Genomic DNA, 18,924 nt, shown 5'->3' on the forward strand with positions numbered 1-18,924 from the left:
TGAAGAGAGGATTGGTTTAAACACTGATGTTTTGAAGAGGAAACTATGAATATACTTTGAAGGTATATGGGATAACATTTTAAGTCAAAATAGTAAAATCTAGGGTTTTTAAGAGTTTTGATAAAGGTATTAGATATAATTTGGTTAAAAATGAGAAAGAGAAAATAACTAAATGTACTTTTATTTGGAGTTTAATTGTAATTTGGTTTTAAGTTTTATTTGAGAGTTTTATCAGAGCCTGGCATACTGTTTGGGATAAACAGTTAGGCTGTGATAATGTTGTATTATGAAGAGGGTTATTATAACATTCAGTTCTGAAATAATTTGGGAAGACTCATCAAGTCTGATAAATTGTGGTTATGATGGTTTGAGCTAATTGGCTCGTTTTGAACTGCAGCAAAACGAGTTATGAAGTTCTACCTATCTGACCTTTATAGAAAATATAGTTGGGAAAAATGTTTGGTTAATAGCTACATTAAGCACATTATTTGGTTTATATTTCATTTAAGAAGCATACGGATTCTGGTTTGGCATAATGAAAATTGCTTTGATCATATCTTTGATAAAAAGAGCTGTGATTTGGTAAAATAGAGAATCTAAAACAATATTGGTCTTAAACTTAACTGTTTTAAAAGACAGAAAAGATTTTTTGGAGTGAAATAAATTAGACTAACAGTTGATTTTCTAAAGAAGGGAACAAAGAAACATATTGTCATTTCTAGGCATGACTAATAGGAGTTGAATATCAAATGATGATGTATGGTCTTATTAGATGCTGTTACATGTGTGTGCTCAACAATAAGAAAACTGAAGGGTCAATACTGCCTGGTAATTATAGATATGTTTACAGTGTATTGAAATCTTTCCCAGTCCTGTACCAGATGCATTAACAACATTTGAATTGAATTATGGAAGATCATAATTCCACAACTTAAACCTAATGCTCAGGAGAAAAGAGATGTCTTCTGCTAAATTCTGTTCCAGGTGAAGCAGTAAACCAAAGAGTGGAGGAGTCAAACGAGGAGATTGGGTATTGATTAAAGTTATCAATGAAAGGAGGGATCTTATGAAAACTTTAAAATATCCTGTCTTATTTCTGGTTTTTCTATTTGTTTCGAATTTATTTTATTTTATTACAATTCTAAAAGCTTGGCTAAAGTTGTATGTGGTAAAGGCGGCCTGTGAGCATGTCCAGGTCTGCCGTGGATACATGGATGTCGAATGTCCACTCTGTGGAGTGACGGTGGGTTTTCCCCTATAACATCATTAGGGTTTTCCCACTGTGTCCAGTGTGTCCTCACCACTTGGCCATAACGCTGCATAGTCTCATCATTATTGTTGATTTGTATGCCAACATTGTGTAATCAGTAATATTTTTAAATTTGTGTTTGTTGTCACACCCTAAAAGGGTGTGAAAGGAGGGATTTATTTGAACTTAAAAAATATCCACTTTAAATCCTTAATTTCAATTGATTGATTGATTTCTTGATTTCAATATCTGTGTTTAATCATTGGTGTTCGACTGTTCGCATCTCATTTGACTCAGTTACTGCTTGATCATGGGAGATAAGGTGATGCTGGGACTGTAACTCTTTTCTGCTTCAGGATGAGTCAGACTGGCGGGTCTGACTACCTAACCCCTGTTCTAAGGCCCCATTCCCCTGGAGACCATGTCCCCCCCCCCTTTCTCACTGGATGATCTACCCCTTCCCCTTGAAGACCCTGTCCCACCTGCCCCAATACATCATCAGATGTTCGGGAAAGCCTGTTGTACATTTATGGACAGGACCATTCAAGGTCATCGAGAGAACCTTGCACGCCCTAAGGGTGCTGGGGAAAGGAAGTACGTGGTACCACTGGAGCATGTGTTGTGCTGCTCCAGAATCCAGTTGTACGTTGCAGGAGTTGGTGGAGAAGGGCCAGTGAACCTTTTGTTATTGCTACGAATGTGAGAGTCCGGAAAAGAGGGTTACGACTAGGCCAAGAGTGATACTGCTTGACCACACTAGAATTGTACTGGACTAAGAAGGTTTCCGCTATTTTACTTAAGAGTGTGCTATATCAATATCAACATGACTGTTGCTGTATCCCATGTATCAGGTCCCTTTGTAACAGGATCATTGTCTCGGCTGAGGAGAACCCGACGAAGGGGTTCCAAATGCCGTTGCTGGGGCTGGCTGACCAGGACGAGGAGGCGGTGGTTGGTCCGGGCTATGTTGATTGATCTCTGGTGTTTTCAGAGATCAAAAGAGGGATTAAAGAATATATTGTGCTTATTAAAGTTATGCATTGTGCTTATTAAAGTTATGAACTTAGAAGGGTGCTCAGGCTTAAACATTGGGTCTCACACTGGGTGTGGGAAGCAGGCTGTTCTTTGTGTCTCTATCTCTTCATTTTCAGAAACAACCTTGAAACCGGGTGGAGACGGCACCCGAGCAGGTGGGACACGTAGGCAAGAACAACTCCCTGATGCACGAGAGAACAAGCTCAACCCTTTTTTAATACTTGTGTTTCAATTGCACTGTATAAATATATGCTGGGGAGGGACAGATAGCCAGTTGGACTTCGTGAACCAGCCCAAACTCTGTTGCGGGTAGGGAAACGTAGACAGCCCCAGAGCTCTGTACTTGTTGATTTCCAACTGCTGCATTAAAGCTGATATTATCGGACCTCTGCGACTCCAGACCACTCTTTCTAGAACACAGATTTGTGTCATAGAATACCATCATTACTTATTGGAATAGACACAAAGATTTTGAATCCTTCATTAGCTACTAACGTTGGCTAACGTACATTATATCAGTGCACTTTTCATCACAAAAATGCCATTACATCTTTATTACAGGCAGCATTACAATAGGAGCAACTAGCTAACTCGTAACGACTGCTCTCCACTCGGCTCCACTCCATTTGTACGACGTAGCAACAGTAAAGGAGGATTTATACTTCTGCGTTTTTACGGAGACGGAGACAGGGAACGCCCTCTCCGTCAAGGAACGCCCTCTCCGTGCCCTCTCCGAGCCCCTCGGAGAGCTCTACGTGCACCTCCTGATTTTCTTGACTATCTGTCCGTCAGTCCGTCATTTTACGGATACCCCTTGGCTGTGATTGGTCCGTATTAAGAACCGCTTGCGTCAGGGGGTTGCCGTGACCAACAAGAGAACAAAATCCTTTGACCGCCATTGTTGTAAGTTTTTACAATTCATATTTCAGCTAAACAGTACATGTAAATCAGCATCTTAATTAAAATGTGATGAGAAATGGGCAGTGTAGTTGCTGAAAATGTGGTTATTTTATTGATGAAACGGCTAATTTGTACATTTGCTATAACTTTTCGATAACCTAGTTAGCATCGCAGTGCAGCGCCAACTGCTTTTCTGGCAGTAAATTGTTTTCAGCACCCACAGCCTTCGGAGTACTATAAATTCAACCAATCCGTCCGACTCCGTGCGTGCGTCTGTCCGTAACGGAGTCGGACAAGTATACTTCGGCCTTAACTAAGAGATCTTGCGCGTCTGAGTCCGTAACCAGGACAACAATGACGTCAAATGGCAATGACAGCAACTGTCATTCTGATACTTTTCTCTCTAAACGTCTTGGTTGTACAGTAGCTCTAGCTGTCAAAAAGTAGCTTCTGTAGAGCTAGACTAGAGCAGTAGCCTTCACCTGTCCAAAAGTAGCCAATTCAGCTGTTTTGTATTTTCTGTATCCTTAAAGGGGCGACACCACTAGTGTGTGGCATTCCTATTTAGTGCTATCAATAACATTGTTACTGTATACAAATTAAGACGATACGACCCCAGCTAACACATGACGTCGTGGCAACGTTATAAAGGGAATGTTGCCAGTTGGTCCCATGGACAACGTTGCCACGACGTCGTACCTTTGTCGGCTGGTTACGTTATTTTTAGACCCGTGGACAACGTTGGACAACCATTATCCTTTGTTTCATTATGCAAGTTAGCCGATGGAAGAAACAACTTGTTCACATAAGTGTTCTTTTCTCCGGTTAGCAACGGAGTATTTACGATATGAAGGCATCAAAATGTCCGTTGAACCCTCCCCCTTTGATTGACACCTTGTTTGACCCAATAGGAGCTTCCATGCCCCGTTGACAGCCCTCTAAAGCCAACTAGGTCTGTGCGTCCTGCCATCCTCGAACTGGCTTCGACGGGCTCTGAAATTAGCTCGTTAGACTTGTAGCTGACAGCTATCTGAAAATGCTAATACCTCATTTGTATGTGTCTGTGGAGCCTTCAAAATAAAAGTCGATTGCGCAATATGGTTGACAGAATCAGTGTTCTTTGTGCGCCAATCCTGGGAATCAGATAAAGCACTCCAATGTGTTCATGCTTCAGGTTTTGTGTTTCAGTAATACTAATTAGGGATTTAGCTATTATATATGATAGTTCTAAGTACCACCTTTCATTAGAGATGACAATTAAGAAAAATAATACCTTTTTATCCTAAGTATTTGACCTTGGTTACAAAGGGTCATTTTGGAGTCTCCAAAAGGCCCTTTTTGAAAACGCCTGGATGTACTCTTATAAAAACATGTGTCAAATATGAATATATTGTGGTATTATGTTTGAATTTTGATTTGAATTGGATAAGGCTTCAACCTGTGGTCCAATTTAGTCTTCCAGCTAATACCTACCATCTCTAGGCCTCTTCAGGCCTCTGTTTTCAAAACAAAATCTAGGCGGAAATACAAACTTTCACTTTCCTTGTGTTCAAGCTTCTATTACTCAACACCAGTAGGACTGACAGGGGTCCTGACAACAGGGGAAATAACTTCAGAGTGTCAGCTTTCAAAAGAGATCATTTACATGCACGTACTCCAAATGGTTCAAGAACAGCTTTCAATTTACTTTGGGTATGCTGTTTAGGCGTTTTCAGGCAAATTTAACAGGAGTATATATATAAACATATTTTCAGAAATTGGATGGGGCATGCTATTACGTATATGTTTGAAATTGAGGCTATTTAGCCTGTTTATGTGCTATCAGATTCACATTGTTTACGTTAGGATTTCGCTAGCTAGAGGTTAAACCCTCCAGAAAGTTATGTTGAAATACTGAAAATGCATAGGCCTACATGTTATCAAAGTTTAGCGTCTCACAAAACACCCACAAAAGAATCAGTGAAAATAAACGTTCAGAACTGTTAGAAAACCTTGTCCCAAAATAGTTTATTTAGCCCGGAATTTTCAAAGACTGGAACTAGCGCGTGGCTGATCACGTTTTGATCAAAGTCGGTCATGGCATGCACAGCAATGGTGTCTATAAAAGTGTCATGTCACTAATTCTTCCAATTTGTACATGACATCTTTTTTTGGGTAAGTTTATTCGTTTTAACCTTTAGATGCGTGAATTCTAAATATTTCCGACGCTTCCACGAGTTATTTTTCCAAAACGGAAGCTAGGTAGCTTTAATTAGCTTCTGTTACCTAGCAACCTAGCATAATACTCGTACCAATGCTACTACTTGCTAGTGTTACTTGTTAGCCTACTAATTGTAAATTTTGAAGCCATACTATAGCGTTTGTCATATAGTTTTTGTCTATCGGAAAATAGTCGGTTGGAATGTTCAGAATCACACATGTGCGACGCTACGCTGTGGGGCCCTGCTTTCGAACGATCACATATGTGCGGTGCTACTCCTTTAATATCAATATGCTAATACTATGTACATAAACTACATTCCACTTTCATTTCTGTACAGATGATCCTACCACCATCACTAGCACTGTGTCCCTTGGAAATTATGGTAAAGTATTGAATGACCGTTTATAACTGTGACAATAATTGTATGAGCCATGGCAACCCTAAAGGCTATGTTTTGTAGCAAAAGCATGACTTAAAACTTTTGCATCACCACATGCCATACCCCTAGGTGTCAACTGTGGTCTGGTGGAGGAGAACCCATAGGGGGCCCAGTAAAACAGCTGGCAGCCAGGCAAGTGCAAATATAAGACACTCAAAAAAAATACTCAAACCATTGCCAACTCATTGTAAGGCATACCTAAGTTGTTCTGATCGTGGGGGGAAACATATTTGTCAAAACAACAAATGTTGTCATACTAATGCTTTGTATACCCCATTCAGCTGTACCATCTTGGGCAAAGACCATTCAAGGTAACATTTGTTATGTACATCAATGTTACAGCTAATCTAGAAGAACCACAGTGTATGCCAATCATGCAAACTCTTGTAAACTTGTTTTACTTGTCCTTAATTACAGACACATTACAGGTTATGCTCCGGAAGATGGAGACATTGGAGGAGAACCAGCGAGAGGCTCTCCTATTCAGGCAACTACAGGGCAGACACACTGAAGAGGTGCCAGTGATGGACCTACAGGTGGCCCAAACACAGGCTGAACTCCAAGACCTTGAGGAGCGCCTTAAGGTGCTGGAGTTCCGAAAGAGAGTGGTAGGTGTTTGGAGATGTCATGAACTATGGCTTATACGCAGCGTTTAACGTTCAAATTGGTGCTGACAATAAGTTCATGACTTCTAATTGCAGACGCTGTGATGAAGTGGAAGACGGGACTGGGAGAGAAGGCTGTGGAGCTCCTCATAGCGGAGACACTCACGCCCCGGCAGCCCATTCAAAACAAGCCAGGTGAATGAATCATGATTGCAGCTTCCATATCCAACCTTTCACATGGCTATGTGACAAAAAACTAGAATCCCATAATATTTTTTTGATGATGTATATTATTTTAGATGTGATTTTTTATGACTTGTATAGCCCCTTTCACACGTGCAACGTATGTTGATAGAACACTAACTTATTTTGTGCTTCATTGTCAGGGCCAACAGACAGGACCTGTAGCGGGGATTGGCAGAAGATTTTAATTCACTGTTTGGTACTTTGTTTGAAATAAAATGACTGAATGTTACATGGAAATGCTGCCTTATTTATGATTAGCTTGAGTTAGGCTACACATCACACAAACATAGTCCTCCTAAAGTTGGCTACCATGTAGCCTATTATACAAGAACAAGTAGCATTTTGGGCAAATGAGGTCTGCATATGAACCGCCCCAATATAACTTCTGTTGCGGCAACGGAAGTGAAAGACGCCATGTGGTAACGGCAACGTCACCAAATCACGTTGCCAGTCCTTAACCGCGACGTCGTGGCAACGTTATTTTCCGACGTTGCCAGTCTGTAACCGCGACCTCCTAGCAACGTAGTTTTGTGACGTTGACAGTCCGTAACTGCAACGTTAATTAAGTAACCTATATTTCTCAATTCTACTTATGTTTGGTCATCGAATGACGTTGCGGCAACGTGAGGGCAACGTAACTGTGTTAGCTGGGGCTACTGTAGTAGTACCAGTACTGGACAGAAATTAATATACATTAATTATATATTATTAATATCCCTAGCTATTTCACGTTGGATAAACATACAAATAGCTCTACATACATACAGGTACAGTAGAGTTAAAGTTTGTATTAAAATATATTTACCTCAAATTCTGTCCTTCGGGTGTCTGTCCTTCCCACCTTCACAAAAGTGCGCTAAATTACAGTCTAAACTAGCTAACTACACAAAAACACAATTAAAAACACAATAACAAAGAACTATACTATGAACACTAAAACTTAAGTTAGATATATTTACACAAATTGATTATCAAATGGTATTATATAAAGGAAGGTTGCGGGATCAAAAAGTTTTGCTGTCTCTCTCAACGACGTCTTCACTCAACAACAGGGTTCACGAGCGTTGACAGGGACCCAACCAAGTAACCAGGCAGGTCCGCGAGAGATGTCCTGGAATAGGCTAGTATGGAACATTTAGAGAGACGCAGCTGGTGCTTGGATAGGCTGAATCCAGCGCAGATGTTTAGTTTCAGTGATACTACATAACTTTTTTATTGGATTATTATTTACATAAGGACATTCACTTGACAACAAACCATCTATGGCAGTGGTTCCCAACCCTGGTCCTCAGGGCACCCTGCCTGTTATAGATGTTTCCCTGCTCCAACACACCTGATTCAAATGAATGGTCATAAGCAGGCTTCTGCAGAGCTAGATAACGACCCTTTCATTTGAATCAGGTGTGTTGGGAAGGGAGGCAGGGAAACATCTAGAACAGGCAGGACAGGGTGCCCTGAAGACCAGGGTCCTCAGGGAATCTAAAATATGCAGGACAGGGTGCCCTGAGGACCAGGGTTGGGATCTAAGGAACAGCCCGAAAACAAAGCAACTAACGTTTCATCTCTGGCATGGGACAGTGCAACCACTTGATAGGACTGCTATAAACACCCACTATATTAACATGGGGTACACATCTGGCCCCCCAACTCAAGCCTGGCATGTTCCATCCAAGACATAGGTATCAGCCCAAGAGCGTGTCTACTTTTAGCTGGAAGAACATTAAATCAAAACATGCACAGCCTGCCTTATGCAACAAAGGTAAATGAAAAACATAATATATTAATGAAACAGGTCTGTTTAATAAAACTTTATTTTTCACAGGTTTTGTGACATTTATAATCAATATAAATTCATAAGTAAAAACATGGAGGGGGGGAAGCAATTGTGTAACAATTGTGTAATTTCCCATTTTAAACTTCAAAACTGTCTACAAAGACCTGTTCTTTTTGAACAGGGGCCCTTGGAAGTTACTTAAGAGGACACACACAGTCGTCAGTTTGTGTCTATCACCTCTTCTGGGCTGAAATGTAAATTTTAGGCCTAAAAAGTGTGATCACAAGGGAAACATTTATTTCAGATAGACGGTCCTTGATGACAAAGCTTTTGTCAGACTATTACCTTTATTACCTTTGTGGTGAGAATACATGTCAGTATTTCAATGTTAATAACTTTTGAGCTAGGCCTCCATACAGTGAGCCCAATAAAACTGTGTAAGTGGGAAAGTACTTTGGAAACAAGGAAGCATAAGTTAGTTTATAGTTTCTCTTGAAATCAAAATTGAAAGTGAACCCAACATGAAAAATAGTATGTTTGTCCAGGTTATACAGACCCTGCTGACAGTTGACTGACACATTGAAGCACACTGTAAGGTCTTGTACAGCTTCAAACAATTAATAAAAGGGAAAAATTGGTCAATGTGTTGCCAGTTTAAGAATGCGAAACCCTTGCCTTATAATGTCATCATCCCCTTTTTACTGTGCCTGACTCTAAAGTTTTTCTGCAGTGGGCTGTAAACACTGCTTTGGAAATCCTGTGTAAAACATGATGTTCTTATTGATACCCTGGAATCTTGAAAGGAGAAACTGGTTCTCTTGAAGCTCTGTTAATTCTTGATCATTGATGGTCTTGTGGACTTCCTCAAGTTGATCCTTCAGTGGCTGGGGCAGTTCAGCATAATCTGGGAGTTTCCATCTCTTCACTGAAGTATCATAACCAACCAGGGACGTTCCTGGAACGTCCCCTGAAAGTTTAAAAATACATGTCTATAACTGACTAAATTGTGACCTTTTAGGAACTTGAATAACGTCACGGTATAACCTATAGGGGACCAAATAGGAACGTCACCGAACGTCCCCAGGACGTCCCTTGTTAGCTGGGATCATGCCAAAGTTTTATTGAGAAATACAATTTCACATTACAAGTTGTAAATTACTCATTTTACAAGCACGTATGTGTCACAATAGCCCTGCTCTGTTCATATTAGAGAACTAGGTTTTTTTTTACGATGTGAATAAATATATTATTACTTAAGGCAAATCATCCTTTATCAAGGTGATTTCAGGCAGCCATTGTTTACAAAAATCTTCTCCATCCACCATACCTCATCAGACAACTTAATTTTTAAACACTTCAATTACAAGATGGAGGAATACTTTGAGTAGATGGAATATCCACAAATCTGTGGGCAATGTAGAACAGAAGACAGATTAGAAATATCATATTTTGATAAAAAGTTATGACCATTCTAGTGATTAGTGGAAACATGGGGGAAACTGGAATTCCTCTCCCCCAAAAGTAGCTAGCGCTATGGCTGGATACTCTAAATAACTAAAAAACGTTTGACTTTCTTCCACGATCGACCGTATTGGCCAAACAAGGCATGTACATTTATCTTAAAGTTTACATAATCAATGGTATGTGCTTTGAGCTTGAATTGTCATGAATATCTAGCAGTTTTCAGAATTAAAATCGGTGATAGGACGGCAAAGATATTAAGGCGGGAACCATGGGCATCCTTCTGCTTTCCTGGTGTGTGTCTGTTTGGTTGCCACGGTGATAGTGATGGGAAGTTCGGATCATTTTACTGATTCAGTTCTTTGAATCTCGTTCAGTAAAATGACCGAATCTTTTTTCGAGTCATTCGTTCATTTCAAGGGTGGGGGGGAGGGGGGGGGGGGAGGGGGGGGGGGGGGAGGGGGGGGCGCTATCTGTCCACTGCAAACACGTATCATATTCTCATGTAGGTTAGTGCATGACATGTGCACCAGCAGATACTATTTTGAAAGAAATTGCTGCATTAAAATAATGTATCATGACAGGTTGTATGATTTGGTCATTTATTATTACACTAGCATTTAATTATCACGGCAAACAATTACACTGCACTAAACTGTAAGTGTAAATGTAAAGTGAAAATAACAAAACCAGTCAGTATGATGACTGGAGCGAATATCATTCCCGTCTTACTAAAACAGCGGCCACACGAAAGGGAATGAGGAAACTGTTTCCTCTACTAAAAAATACAATGCGGGTCACGTGAAAAAAGACTCGTAGGAATACCGAGTCGGGAAATGAACGAATCGTTCGTTTCCTCCATTACAGAGCCTATGCAGGTCACGTGAAAAATGATCCAAAGACTCGTAGAAAGACCGAGTCGGGAAATGAACGAATCGTTTGTTTCCTCTAGCTACCACTACAGAGCCTATGCAGGTCACGTGAAAAATAGAATAGAATAACAGAAATGTACCTAGAATCCACACCTCAAACAAGTTAACCTAGACGCAAAACTATACGCCCAGTCCAAAAAATAAGGATATTTTCCGAGACCCAAGACTCTGCCGTAACCAGAGATGTCCTTTATATGTCTGTGCAGTCAGAAATACGACTCTATCGGCAGTTTCAAAATCTTGTTCCTTCGGCTTTCTCTGACGGATTTTACCCACCTCTCCATTGAAGTTAGTGAGAGAATTTGAAAGGCTGCTCTCGCTTTAAGGCTCATAGCTGAAAATCTGTCAATGTGAGCTCTTTAGTAGTTACATTGGCTGAAAGAGGACCATTTGTCCTACATTTTAAGGTATAACTTGTTTCTGTAAGTTAAACTATATGAACGTTAGAGGAATTTGTTTGACAATTTAGTTGAATATCAGAAAAAGAACAGCAAGCAAATCAAGAACGAGCAAACATTTTAATGTATTTCAAACTGTCATAATTCAGAATTGGCTGAATATTTGAAAAAGCTGAATCATTTGGGAATAGCTGAATGTCTTGTGAACATTTTAAAGGTTGAATGGTGTCTCTAGCTGAAAGTATGCTGAAGTAGTTACGTTTGATAGAGGAGGAAGCTTTTAATGATTTGAAAGGATTTACCATTACTTTTAATGGAAGAATAATTTGCACAAAAACCTTAATGTCTTAAAAAGTATAAAAGTGAGAAATACCAAAAGTCATAGCCAACATCTCCTGAAGGAGCTTAACGTTTTGATACAAAAATTGTAGGAATCGGTGAAAGTATGCAGGACTAGTTAAAGGCCAAAAAACCTACGGAAGAACTAAGACGTTGGAATAATAATAAAGAGAAACAGGAAAACAATAGTGAGAATGATTAACAGCATTCTCACAACTAGAAACGGCTGTTCCTGCGAAACAGGAGTGAAAATGCTGAAAACCTGAATGGGGATAGCTGACCATTCTAAAAAAGCGGAAAATTGTGAAAATTTAGTAGAAAGTTATAAGCTGAAGCGCCTGAAAGGTATATTTTTGAAAGGAGCTGGAGCTGGACGAAGGTATAAAACAGAAGAAAAGAGAAGAAAAGAAAAATGCAAAACAATAAGGGCAAAAACTCAGAAAGATGAGCAGCAGGAAAATGGGAAAATTTAGCAGAAAACCAGTTGCTGAAGTCTGGGTTGAACGAATTTGAAGGTAAAAGTACAACACTGGAATGACTTGAACTTGCTGGGAAAACGTAGCAACCGTTGGTCATTGGCAACAGACTGGCAACATTTCTAACCTAGAATCTAGGTTTCAGGTTCAAGACGGAGGAGAAACTAATCATGTGTGCCTGCACACCCAGTCTTGTTCAGACACTTAATTTAAGATGACATCAAAATAATAATTCATAGTGCAGGGTTGCCAATGTTGTCATTGTCCCTGGTGAGTTTTTCTACATTTACATTTACATTTAGTCATTTAGCAGACGCTCTTATCCAGAGCGACTTACAGTAAGTACAGGGACATTCCCCCGAGGCAAGTGGGGTGAAGTGCCTTGCCCAAGGACACAACGTCAGTTGGCATGACCGGGAATTGAACTGGCAACCTTCGGATTACTAGTCCGATTCCCTCACCGCTCAGCCACCTGACTCCCTACATCTAACCAGCGGATCATTTCTTGCAAGTGTGTCAAAGTGGTATTTTTACAGACTGTATTAACACCGTAGGCTTGAATAATAACCGAAGGCGTGAAGCTAGAGAGAGGATGCAATGGAAAATTTCCTACATAAGCTAGATCTACTGCTTCAAATTGAAAACGGAGACCATCTTTTGATTAAAGACAAGTTCCTTAACCTCTGTTGTCAATATCGCCAATAAAAAGTAAATACTCTTCAGTTACGAAGCATTTCTTTGTAGCTAGGTAATGAATGATAGTTATTAGACCGTATGTGTCCGGTTTTCCAGCCCTTTGTCCGGACCGCTGTTGCGTGTCCTCCTTTTCGCCCTTTTGTCCTCCTTTTTTACCCTTCCTGCCCACCGTTGCAATTTACCACTCGCGTAGGCTTTCAGATGCAAAAAAGAAAGACCCCCTTCAAACCTATTATTATATGTGGAGTTCAGAACTACACTTTGCCACTAAGAGCAGCAAAGATCAATATCATGCCTTCTGTAAGCTCTGTCACATTGATATAGACGTGAGTAGTAGGGGGAAAGGGGCTTTAGAGCGGCATGCTTGCGCTACGCAACGGCACAAGGGTAATGCTAGTCCTGCCGGGCACTCTTCCTTAACATCATTTTTTGCTCCTAACACAACAACAGCGGCTGATAAAACAACCGCTGCTGAGATGACCAAATTATATATTTTAATTTCTATTACAATTGAAATAGTTTGGGGAATTATTTTGTTATTTATCTTTTGACTAAACTTGTCTCACCAAAGACAACAGAAAAGCAGTGCACTTGTATTGAAGTATTGGATTTGTACTCAAATTACAAATGTTGACTTACTAAAATGACTAAAGTTATTGTCTTAATTTCATACTAACGCTTTTTGGGATTGTCCTCCTTTTTGGACCCAAGTATCCTCCTTTTCAGGGTCATGCTTCTGGTCACCCTAGTGACCTGGTTTCGCCGTTCTATTAGCAGCCATGATGACAGTAGCGTCACTAGAATGGCCATAACTAACAAAAGATCAAATATCGAATCTGTCCGCTGTTCTACATTGCCCACATAATTACGTATATTTCAGTCCAAGACTCTGCTGAAACCATAGATATCCTTTATGTGTCTGTGCGGTCAGAAATACAACTCCTTTGGCAGTTTCAAAAACGTTCATGGTGCGTGTCCACCATATCTACTTTTAGAGACTGCCCTCCTTTCAGTCACCACTGCCATCCAGTCTGCCAGAGCGGCTTCTAGGTCATCCGTCATCATTCTGCTGGACATTTCTGCAGCGTTTGATACGGTTAACCACCAGATCCTGCTCGCCAGACTTTCTGAGATGGGCATCACTGGCACTGCACTCCAGTGGATCTCATCCTACCTGTCGGGAAGATCCTACCAGGTTTCCTGGGGAGGCAAACTGTCAGGACCTCGCCAGCTCTCCACTGGTGTCCCACAGGGCTCCGTCCTTGGACCCCTCCTCTTCTCTCTGTACACCACCTCACTTGGACCAATCATCACCTCCCATGGCTTCTCCTACCACTGATACGCTGACGACACGCAGCTGTACCTGTCGTTCCCCCCGACCGATCCGGGGATCTCAGCTAGGATTGAGGCCTGCCTCACACACATCTCCGCCTGGATGACCGAGCACCACCTCCAGCTGAACCTCGCCAAAACAGAACTTCTCATCATCCCGGCTAAACCCTCCATCTCCTACGATCTCTCAATCACCCTGGGATCTGCGACGTTGACCCCTTCATCCTCTGCCAGGAACCTTGGGGTTACCATGGACGACGAGCTCTCCCTCACGGCCCACATTGCTGCGGTCTCCCGGTCGTGTAGATTCACCCTCTACAACATCCGGAAGATCAGGAATTACCTGTCTGAGCACTCCACCCAGCTGCTAGTCCAAGCACTTGTCCTCTCCAAGTTGGACTATTGCAACTCGCTGCTCGCTGGTCTCCCAGCATGTGCAACCCGCCCTCTTCAGAGGATTCAGAACGCAGCGGCCCGCCTGGTCTACAATCTACCCAGACGCTCCCATGTTACCCCGCTCCTCATCTCTCTCCACTGGCTACCTATCATGGCCCGTATCAGATTCAAGACCCTGGTATTGACCTTCCGAGCAGTGAACGGGACTGCACCCGTCTACTTCAAGTCTCTCCTGCAGCCTTACACCAACACAGGTTTTCCACAGGTACACTTGCACTTATAGCGGTTCATGTTGTTTAATTGTAACTTGTTTAACTACATGCTCTTATGGTTCTTCCCTTTGGCACTTACTTTGGTTGTTCACAATGTGTGCTTCATGTTTTGGCTACTCGCGATGTTTTTTGGCTATCTTGTTGTTATGATCAGTGACCTATGCACTTTGTAAAGCTCTCTCTTGGAAGTCGCTTTGGATAAAAGCGTCTGCTAAATGAATAAATGTAAATGTGTCTGTTTGGTTGCCACAGTGATGGCGCAGCTGTGATAGCTAACGAGCTAGGCAGAGAGAAAAACGAACATTTACCTATCCACACCTCAACGTAACGAAGATAAACAAGGATGTCCTCACATTATTGGCATTGACAGTACCGGCTTACTTTCACCACTGATGTTATGCTAGGCTAAAGCAAGTTATCTCTGGTTAAAACTAGCTAACGTTAACGTTATAGCTACGTATAATGTTTGGCTAGCTATTCACTAGCTAGAAAGTTAGGACACTGCCCTGTCAGGGACAGGGTAATGCTAGTAAATAAACTAATAAACGTAGGTTTACATCTCAGTGCCTATCCAGATTAGTTCAATTAACTGAAGGTAAATTAATGTAGCTAATCTAACCCTGCGGTGCATCAACAATACTGGTATTGCCAAGCATTGGATATCGACGATTCAGGATATCGTGAATGACCGTGAGATGAAGCTTCCCCTCTTGCATTGAGATCTGTAAATTCTCGCCTCCAATTTAAGTTTGTCATCCACCATATCTACTTTTAAATTATGTACGTATCCCTCCATTCATTGCATAATGAAGTCCCTTTTGACTGCTAAAACTCTAGTCAGCTGCGATAGCTTGTCCGAGTTAGCAACAGTAACTAAGGGGGGCGGGGCTTAGCGATAGGTCAATTGGCTGAATAAGAGAGATGAAAGAGGAGGAAGCTTTTTAATGATTTGAAAGGATTTACCATTACTTTTAATGGGAGAATAATCATAAGTCTTAGCCAACATCTCCTGAAGGAGCTGAACATTTTGATACCAAAATTGTAGGAATCGGTGAAAGTATGCAGGACTGGTTAAAGGCCAAAAAACCTACTGAAGAACTAAGGAGTGGAACTATAAAGGCATTTCCTGCTGAAAATGCGTTGGAATGCTGAAATTATTTTTCTTAAATTGCAGAAAATACAGAAATGAGAAAATACCCGCAAGCTGAAATGAATGTCAAAAATGTGTGAGTCACACAAAAGAGGCAGTGTGGAAACTGAACTGCATCATCTAACAACGCTAAGAGCTGAAATACAATGCGGGAGAAGCTGAAAGCTGAACTGTTAAACAGAAGAAGAAGTAGGCCTAGGCTAGCTAGTCATAAAAAGAATATTATAGTCTTAACAGCTGAAATTATAGTTGGGATAGTAATAGCAGTAGCAGATGTGTGCATTGAGTGCGTTTACTCGGCTTTCTTAGTAGGATTCAATGTGTTGATTGAATGAAACATACAGCAGTAGGGCCGATACAGGAAGACACAGCGACACTTTGTTGCTGAAGGATGATGGTGCAAGTTTTGTCCGTGGAGCATACAACGATTAATAAAAAGAATCATGTAGACGCGCTTATTGAGTAATCGCATAACTAACTAGAAAAGGCTGTTCCTGCGAAACAGCAGTGAGAATGCCGAAAACCTGAATGGGGATAGCTGACCATGCTAAAAAAGCTGAAAATAGTGAACATTTAGTAGAAAGTTATAAGCTGAAGCTTCAAAGCGCCCGAAAGGTATTTTTGAAAGGGGCAGGAGCTGGACGAAGGCATAAAACTACATAAAAGAGAAGAACAATGCAAAAAGAGAAATAATTCAGAAGAATTTGAAAATTTTGTAGAAAGTCGTTTGCTCAGGTTTCAAATTGGTCTGAAATGTATTTTAGAGATGACCTGGAGCTAACTGATTAAAATGCTGCTGCAAAAAAAGTTGAACTATTGTGGGTAGTAAATAAGATCATGCTACATCTAACCAGCGGATCATCTTGCAAGTGTGTCAAAGTGGTATTGCTGAAGCAGCATTCCAACAATAATAAAGAGAAACAGGAAAACAATAATAAATAATAATAAATATATATGTGAGTGAACAAAGGTTGTGCCCTTGCCGAAGGCAAAGCACACCCAATAACCAATGAATTGAGTAGTCCTCACTAATATATATATAGTGAGGGAGTCAGACGGCTGAGCGGTTAGGGAGTCGGTTAGGGAGTCGGGCTATTAATCATAAGGTTGTTGGTTCGATTACTGGCCGTGCCAATTGACGTTGTGTCCTTGGGCAAGGCACTTCACCTTACTTGCCTCTGGGAGAATGTCCCTGTACTTAATGTAAGTCGCTCTGGATAAGAGCGTCTGCTAAATGACTAAATGTAAATGTAACATGGGGTGCAAACTAGGTCAATTTCAAATGCGAACCGAGAAGTGCTGAAATTGCCTGGAAATTCCTCTGGAACAGTTTTTTATTTAAACTTTATTTAACCAGGCAGAATAATTTAAGAACTAATTCTTATTTACAAAGATGACCTGGCAAAAAGCAAAAGCTTTTTGAGGGAGAGGGGAAGGGGGCTATGGAATAAAAATCTGGTTAAAAGCATAACGGCACACAACCACAGCAGTACAACATACAGAAGAAAAACAAGCAGGGCATTTGTACATAGGGAATCAGAGAGGATAAAAAAATGTAAAAGCACAAGAACACAAAGCAAGACACAGACTATTTACACCAGACAACAACCACAATCAAGACATAGACTGACTGGCAGGAATGAACAGAGGATACAGGCAGGTGAGAAACAGACAAGGCAACATTGGTGCAACAGTAGGACTAAACTAGACAGTTGGCAACAGATCATACAGACAGACCATGGGGATGAATAGGACAACAAATACTAAGGGTAGGGGTTAACAGGTGAGAGAGCATTTACAGAAATCGGTGAGGATGAGTGAAATGGGTTTTTTGAAGGCAGGGATGGAAATGAATGTGTCCAGTTTGAGATGTTTTTGCAGAGCATTCCAGTCAGAGGCGGAAGAGGTTTGGGAATTTTTAACTGGATATAGAGAGAGGACTGGGTGTTGTGCGTGACAGGAAGCGGATGCAGCAAGTGAGCCAGGTAGGGGGGTGTCCGGTGAAGAAGGGTCTTGTAGATGAGGATAAGCCAGTGAATATTACGACGGGTGTGAAGTGAGGGCCAATTTACCAGGGAGTAAAGAGTACAGTGGTGCGTGTGGAAAGGGGCGTTAGTGGCAAAGCGGATAGCAGAGTGATAGAGTGTCGAGTTTTGAGAGTGTGCCCTTACATGCAGATCTGTATATTGTGTCACCGAAATCAAGTGTGGGGAGAATGGTCATTTTGATGAGTTTAGCGGAAGAGGTGAAGGAGAGACGATTTCTGTAGAGGAACCCCAACTTGGCCTTGATTTTGGACTGTAGCTTAGAAATGTGGAGAGAGAAGGATAGTGTAGAGTCTAACCAGATGCCCAAGTATTTGTAGGTGGAAACGTGCTCCAGGATAGCTCCCTCACAGGTGGTGATGTGTAATGGTGGAGGGGAGGGAGCGCCCTTCCGATGGAACCACATGGCCTTAGTCTTGGATGTATTTAGTGACAGTTTTAATTGAGAGAAGGCGTTTTGTACCTGGAGGAAGCTATCCTGGAGTGTGGATTGAACAGTGGCAAGGGAAGGACCAGAGGCATAGAGGATTGTGTCGTCAGCATAGAGGTGAATAAGTGAGTTACTGGCAGCTAGGGGTATGTTGTTGATGTAGATGGAGAACAGTGTTGGACCCAGTATGGAACCTTGAGGGACACCCTTGATGACTGGGAGAGGGTGTGAGAGAGAGTTGTCAAACCGTACGCGCTGCACCCGGTGAGAAAGATAGTGAGAAAACCATGCCAGTGAGTGATTTGTGACTCCAATACTGCTCAACCTACTGACAAGGATGGTGTGGTCAACAGTGTCAAAGGCTTTGGCAAGGTCAATGAACACAGCAGCACAATGTTGTATAGCGTCTAAAGCAGATGTAATATAATTTAAAACCTTTAAAGTAGCTGTTGTACAACCATAACTAGCACAAAAACCAGACTGCACCCCAGATAGTAGACCATATGCATCGAGATAGGATGTAAGCTGTTTGTTCACAAGCTTCTC

General features: G+C 41.4%; 1 long non-coding RNA gene across 1 annotated transcript; it reads left to right on the plus strand.

The window, feature by feature from the left end:
• The first annotated feature begins 5,372 nt into the window (after positions 1–5,372).
• On the plus strand, positions 5,373–6,596 carry LOC136933319 (uncharacterized). Its single transcript, XR_010874801.1, has 5 exons — positions 5,373–5,769; positions 5,896–5,958; positions 6,108–6,137; positions 6,244–6,434; positions 6,528–6,596. It is a non-coding gene; the product is annotated as an uncharacterized lncRNA (long non-coding RNA).
• Positions 6,597–18,924: the final 12,328 nt, after the last annotated feature.

This window comes from Osmerus mordax, chromosome 2 (assembly GCF_038355195.1).
Source record: "Osmerus mordax isolate fOsmMor3 chromosome 2, fOsmMor3.pri, whole genome shotgun sequence".
NCBI lineage: Eukaryota > Metazoa > Chordata > Actinopteri > Osmeriformes > Osmeridae > Osmerus > Osmerus mordax.